This window comes from Homarus americanus, unplaced genomic scaffold, assembly GCF_018991925.1.
Source record: "Homarus americanus isolate GMGI-L3 unplaced genomic scaffold, GMGI_Hamer_2.0 scaffold22413, whole genome shotgun sequence".
In the NCBI taxonomy this organism is placed as follows: Eukaryota; Metazoa; Arthropoda; class Malacostraca; order Decapoda; family Nephropidae; genus Homarus; species Homarus americanus.
This window is the reverse complement of record NW_024729477.1, coordinates 461,845-469,611: the sequence shown is the minus strand read 5'-3', so window position 1 is coordinate 469,611 and position 7,767 is coordinate 461,845.

Sequence of the window (7,767 nt, the reverse complement as noted above, 5' to 3'; positions counted from 1 at the left end):
CCTCCTCCTTCTTCGCCTTCTTCGGTATAAGTGTGTCCTGTCGTAGCAGCTTAGCAGACGGGTCATCCGTCACCTTCCTACATGGTGTTGGTGGCGTCAGCTGTCGTTACCCCGGGAGGTATCAGCCCCTCACTGCCCTACACGCTGTATCCTTCGTCGCCACACCTCCCCCCTTGCAGCCCTTAGCCCGTCTTCCTCTCCCTCGGGGGCCCCCCTACACCCGTCTGACATACTTCTGGAGCCGTGTGTCCCTCATCACCCGATACCTCCTCCCCCTGCCTTCTACAACAGACGGACGGACAGATGGACGGATGTGTTCTCTAGCGCCAAGAAGAGACTCTGTCTTGATAAAAATCATATCTACACTGTCACATCACATTACATGTAACTTAATACACATCCAACCAACAGTGATGAAAGTTACCATACGATAGTGGTTACCTAAAACATGATGTACTGTACAGTCCCCCCTCACTAGTGCGTTTACAGGGGCTCGTCAGGTTATATGTACAGTCCCCTTCACTAGTGCGTTTACAGGGGCTCGTCAGGTTTTGTGCAGTGTGGCAGTGCTGTGTTTATTTACATTTGACAGAAGGAAACTCACAATAGTAAACATATTTTAGAATCAAATTAAAACAATATTGAAACAACTATCTCAGTGTAATGATTTGCGGAATGTTTATATGACGAGCCCTGTAAACGCACTAGTGAAGGGGACTGTACATATAACCTGTAAACGCACTAGTGACAGACGAGAAACTGTACATATAACCTGACGACGAGCACCCTGTAAACGCACTAGTGAAGGGGACTGTACATATAACCTGACGAGACCCTGTAAACGCACTAGTGAAGGGGACTGTACATAGTTGGAAAAAAATATACTGATACTTAAAATATCCACATACCTATCATGTTATCCAGATATTCATAACTACCATTAATACCATAACTACCATTACAATTGGTATCCTTCACTCTACCATAACAAGAGCCTCGGCTTCACCAACACCCAAACCCATATTACCATTAGAATTACCATGATCTTTACCACTATTTGCATAACTAAAGAAACAGTATTTTCACCTTCATTAGCATAAGCAATACTTTCATCATCACTTGCACCAACACCAGCATTTTCACCATCACTTGCACCAACACCAATACTTTCACCAACACTTGCACCAACACCAGCATTTTCACCATCACTTGCACCAACACCAATACTTTCACCATCACTTGCACCAACACCAATACTTTCACCAACACCGCTACTTTCACCACCATTTGCACCAACACCAGCATTTTCACCATCACAAGCAACACCATTATCACCATCAGTACTACCAATATCAGCATCAGTACCTCAGTGTTACCAATACCAACAGTACCTTTGTGTGCTATGAGAAATTTAAGTATTTCGACCCAAGTGATTACATACATACATACATACATACATACATATATACATACATACATACATACATACATACATATATACATACATACATACATGCATTATACTGAAGTTCATGACAGATCTGAGGTAGATATTTTGCATATATAAGTAATACCACATCACACATTATAAGAACATAAGAATGGAGGAAACTGCAGTGGGCCTACTGACACATACTGGGCAGTCCCATTTACACCTAACCCCTATCGCTCATATATCCATCCAACCTTTGTTTGAAGTTATGCAGCGTATTTCAAACACAACTTTGAATTTCTATATTTTGTCGAAAGGTGTGAAAATTTTGTGCCTGTGGGGAGCTATTAAGAAATTTTTTGGTGTTTTTGCTTCAAATACTTAACCTAACCTAACCAAACCAAACCAAACCTAACCAAACCAAACCTAACCTAACCAAACCAAACCTAACCTAACCTCACCTCACCTCACCTCACCTCACCTCACCTCACCTCACCTAACCTAACCTAACCACTACAAAAAAAAGGTGGAACTGAATACCATATGCAATTTGACCATACAAGAAGGCATTATGGCGAGCACTATATTAGACCTCCTTCCCATCCTCAACTGTAAAAGCAGGTACACCATTTTACAGTATCTTCTACATAACACACCGTCAATCACCACTACAGGTACACCACCACCCACAACCCACATCAATAGCTCCCCCCCACCCCCTCATCATCACTATTCACCCAAGGCAACCTGTCCCTATTAAAAAAACCATTATCTTCATCCTATCATAACCACGGCAATATGGCATCAACATCAACCATCCTTCACATCTATCTCAACCTTCCTAGTTCACCATAGCTCTTCCATCCATCCGACCATCCATCGTCATCATCAACCATAGCCCTTCCCTCACCCTTGCCCTATCATCATCCACATCATCATCCGTCATCAACCTTAACCAAGACATGCGTAACTATAGTGGGCTCTTAAACGGAGAGTTGTTAGTAAATATTAATGGTATAAATTGGTATATGTGAAGAGATAGCAATTTGTTAAAGAGAGGCAGGTGTGTGTGTGTGTGTGTGTGTGTGTGTGTGTGTGTGTGTGTGTGTGTGTGTGTGTCAGCATATGTAACTGTGTATGAATTTATAAATGTAAAAAAAAAAAAATGGCCGTGTGTCTATTTCAATCCACCCTAGAGATATTATGCACGGACACGACTTAACGCATAATGGGAACGTAAGCGCACAGGGAGGACCACTTACCCTCCTCCCTCCTCCCCCTGGCTAATACAGAATGTAAACAAACCCCCACATCCTCACCTACCCACCCCCGTCACCTCACTCTCTACATCAACATATACAACAACTCGTGTATAATTATAATGTACACAAACACACAAATACACCCAAAAAATATACAGAAATATACAGAAAGATTAATAACCACGCAGTTTTTTACATCCTCCTTCACACACACACACACACACACACACACACACACCAGTAGTGAGGTTATCTACAAAGGTGGTGGTACCAGGTGATACATAAATACATATGCAGTAATCATCCAGCCACTCGGGAGGAGAGGAAGGTACATATGTGTCTTCTCACTGAGCTTAATGGCATCCTTATGAATCAACTGGTCGCTAGAAATTTATACATAAGGTGCCAACACATTATACATATCCACTCAGGACAATTAACACCTGGATCACCTGAATGTTGACTTCAAAACGTGGCAATATTGAAGAAAGGTCAACCATAGGAAACTCAACAATGGTGACAGGGTAAACGGAGGGATTGTAAGCCGAGAGAGTTGATGTCCCCCGCTTGGCCTAAATCAATCACCCAGGGCCACAGCTGAGCCACACCCCGGGCCACAGCTGAACTACACCACGGGCCACAGCTGAACTACACCACAGGCCACAACTGAACTACACCACGGGCCACAGCTGAACTACACCACGGGCCACAGCTGAACTACACCACGGGCCACAGCTGAACTACACCACGGGCCACAACTGAACACCACAGGCCACAGGTGACTACACCACAGGCCACAGGTGAACACACCACGGCCACAGCTGAACTACACCACGGGCCACAGCTGAACTACACCACGGGCCACAGCTGAGCCACACCCCGGGCCACAGCTGAACTACACTCCGGCGAACCAGGTTGAGATAACAACCAACTGACTTATTACAAAACAATCCACCATCTCCTGTCACCCACACAACCTGCCCATACCGGGATAGAAGTACCTAATAAGAATTAATTCATGATAGCGTAATGGTTAGGTGACAAGCGTCTGTATAACATCGTGGTGGTCAAATGTAAAAATAATACGGGTTTTGACAACATGATTTAGAGTGTGAAGGTTTGGTAACAATATATAAGGACTTCTTTAACACACACACACACACACACACACACACACACACACACACACACACACACACACACACGACAGCTGGGGAAGATATGCAAATAGGCTTTGTAGAAATGAAAGTCATGAACCATCCATATAAATGCTCAAACTTAACCATGAATAAGCAGAGGTCACACACACACACCCAGCACCCTCAGGTAAGTCACAGGTAAGTCACAGGTGAGTCACAAGTGGAGTATGTAAGTCAATGGAGAGAAGATAGAGAATAATTGACGAATATCAGTTAAAATTAAGAAATAGGAAATAAAGGAAGGATAAGAATGAAAACTGACACTAAGGAAACTAGAGAAAGGTAAAAAAAATGCGTAGAGAGAGAGAAAGAGAGAGAGAGAGAGAGAGACTATCAAGGTTGACACTGAAGGTTGTCAACATGGACATATAGTAGAGGCACTGGTCCCCCCCCATTGTTTACACTGCAACCCTAAAGGACACAGCTTGTGGACTCTCTCAACAGATGCTTTCGTCTTCAATATGTGACGAGTTGAGAAGGCAAACACCTGTAATGTTTTATCTACGTCAACACCTGTCTTTGTTATGGACCAAAATATGGGATAAAATTATGTTTGGTTGAATTTAATGATTAATGTTGGTAATAAAGTGTCAATTATACTCGTAAAAAAACACTTAAATTCATTGTTAATTAAATAATAAAGTTATAGATAAATTATATATTAAAAGATTGGATTTTTTTTTATATAATATAGACTATAAAAATGTAAATATATGTTAAGATTTACCAATATTTCATAGAATTTGGTCTTGTTGGCAAACCTGTAATTGAAACACGGAAAAGAGTCTATGCTCGGGGTACAATCTGGACAATCCATCATTCGAATTAGTCAAGGTGTGTTTTCGTGCCCACAGCTAGCATAAAAATTTTCTCCTCACCAAAATAATAAACATTTACTGAAGAAAAGATTTACCGAATGGCTATCGTGACTGACCAGTATTGACATATATGAGAGGGTAAAAATCATCATCATTATTATTATTATTATTATTATTATTATTATTAGTATACACAGAGTCACCTTCGACACCTGGAGCATCGTAGGTATTGAGGCGTTTAGTCTACAATGATCTGGGTCACTTAAAGTCTTCTTATGGGAGTCTGCGTGTTGTATCTATCAGGTATTGTCTTAATGTGTGAGGTGGGTAGAGAGGACGACCTTGTAGTGTGTTGGAGGTCAGACTTTCCTGGAATTATGGATGGGAAAAAAGTCTGGAGTTGGTGGGGAAGAAAGTCTGGAGTTGGTGGGGAGAAAGTCTGGAGACGTTGTTGGGGGAGAAAGTCTGGAGTTGGTGGGGAAGAAAGTCTGGAGTTGGTGGGAAGAAAGTCTGGAGTTGGTGGGGAGAAAGTCTGGAGTCGTTGGTGGGGAAGAAAGTCTGGAGTTGGTGGGGAGAAAAGTCTGGAGTCGTTGGTGGGGAAGAAAGTCTTGGTGGGGAAGAAAGTCTGGAGTTGGTGGAAGAAAGTCTGGAGTCGTTGGTGGGGAGAAAGTCTGGAGTCGTTGGTGGGGAAGAAAGTCTGGAGTCGTTGGTGGGGAAGAAAGTCTGGAGTCGTTGGTGGGGAAAAAGTCTGGAGTCGTTGTTGGGGAAGAAAGTCTGGAGTCGTTGGTGGGGAAGAAAGTCTGGAGTCGTTAGAATGCTCTTTTACTACTGTCTTCCGAGTGTCCACCAAACTCATATCACTTTTGACAGTAAATTTCCCTCTCTATAAAAACCCTCCCGTGGCCACAAGAGATCTTCCTGGAGGTGGTGTGCCGGAGACAATATCCTGGCAATGTATTCCTCCGCACAAGAATAGGGGCGTCCGTCAAAGGGTGAAGGTTTGAGGGGTGATTCTGGTCAGTCTTGGGTGTCTCGCGGTGGAGCTCGGAGGGGGGCGTGGCGGTCTTGTGGTATGTCTGCTACACTCGGCCTATGCTCTCTCTCTCTCTCTCTCTCTCTCTCTCTCTCACTCTCTCTCCAGTTTTCGCTCAGAGATGAGATTTATAACACTACACCACGCGATGTTCACCCACGTTATTAACTAGTACGTTAACTTAGACCATTCCATTCCCTTCATCTTTTATTTAACAGGAATAAATTAGGAAATAACGTTAAAAAAAAGTTTATTCTAGGTTACAGTTTTTACTTAAGATGTATAATATAATAGGCTATACCATACATGTTTATATTCGACGTTCTGGAAACTGTTGGGTGGGTGGTGGTGGTGGTGGTGGTGGTGGTGGTGTCCCAGCAGGCCAGGCTGAGATAACCATCACAAGATACCGGCGGTAATGGGGAAGACACATCTGTATTGACACGCCGCACAAATGTCCTGTAAAAAGTGACAACGAATGGCATTTTGATTCCGTTTCTTGCGCCTGGTCGAGCGTCGCGGTGGCAGCCAGAAAAACTTTATGGGAGTTTGTTGTAGTCTAAACTACCTCAACTTGTACTCACTGCCTCAACCTGTTACAAATCATCCCAGAACGTATCTTAGGAGCCTCTACTACGACTAGAGGTGTACACTTTTACCAGTTACTCTACAATGTACACCAGTAGGTATAGTCGTGGAAAACAGTTCACAGCCACCGACCAGGAGGTGGATGAACACTGAATCTCTGCACTTTGGCTCTGAAGCTTCATAAACATTTTATTTTATTTATCAACAGATGGCGCGCTTGTCTTGAGTAGTTTTTAGTGTGTGTGTGTGTGTGTGTGTGTGTGTGTGTGTGCGTGTGTGTGTGTGTGCGTGTGTGTGTGTGTGTGCGTGTGTGTGTGTGTGCGTGTGTGTGTGTGTGTGTGTGTGTGTGTGTGCGTGCGTGTGTGTGTGTGTGCGTGTGTGTGTGTGTGTGTGTGTGTGTGTGTGTGTGTGTGTGTGTGTGTGTGTGTGTAATATAACAATGTTTTAGCCGTCATCAAGATAGACGCTTGGTAATAGTGTGCTGACGTGACCCGCTTTGGTTCTGAGGATCACAGGTCCATTCAGTTTCTATCTTAGATGTCTTTTGTCGTATGTTTTATTTATTATTATTATTATTATTATTATTATTATTATTATTATTATTATTATTATTATTATTATTATTATTATTATTATTATTTGTGGTGTTAGTAGTAGTAGTATTGCTAACACAGAGCCTCATGCAGCGTTTGCGGCATTCACCCATGGAGTCAAGCATCGCTGGATGCGTACTATCCCTGATATCGGATCCTTCCTCCACCCTCTGAAAGAAGCCATCAAGGTAACTTTTATCCCAACACTAGTGAAAAACCATTATTTAACCCCAGCAGAAATCGTTGCACTACCACCGATACTGGAACGAATGGGATTGACTAATCCAGAGGAACTCGCTGCCACCGAACATCAGAACTCAGTCAAGATCAAGACAGCCCCCACTGGGCACATAATAGCTCAGAATGCAGCAAGTCAGGTGGATACCAACGAATTAAACTAGATTCGACGGCCCATTACGACAGAACGGCAGCACACCCAAAGTGATAAACTTCAACAACTGATGCTGCAATTGACAGAGAACTTGAAAAAAAGTAGCTACAGCGCAGGAGGTGGGCGCCTCGAACTGGCGAACAACGTTACCGATAAGGGCAAAAGGCTTCAGCCTTAATAAACAAGAATTTACAGATGCCATTACTCTAAGGTACGGTAGGCCAATGGAAGGTTTGTTCTTCCAATGCGTGTGTGGCTCACCCTACGACATCGACCACGCTTCGTGTGCATGAGGCATGACGAAGTCAGGGATCTCACAGCAAGCATGTTGAAGGAAATCTGCCATGATGTCAGGGTAAAACCGCCGCTCCTTCCATTGGACGGTGAAAATCTACATCACAGGACTTCAAACACATCCAACGAAGCCCGTGTGGACGTCAGTGCTCGAGGA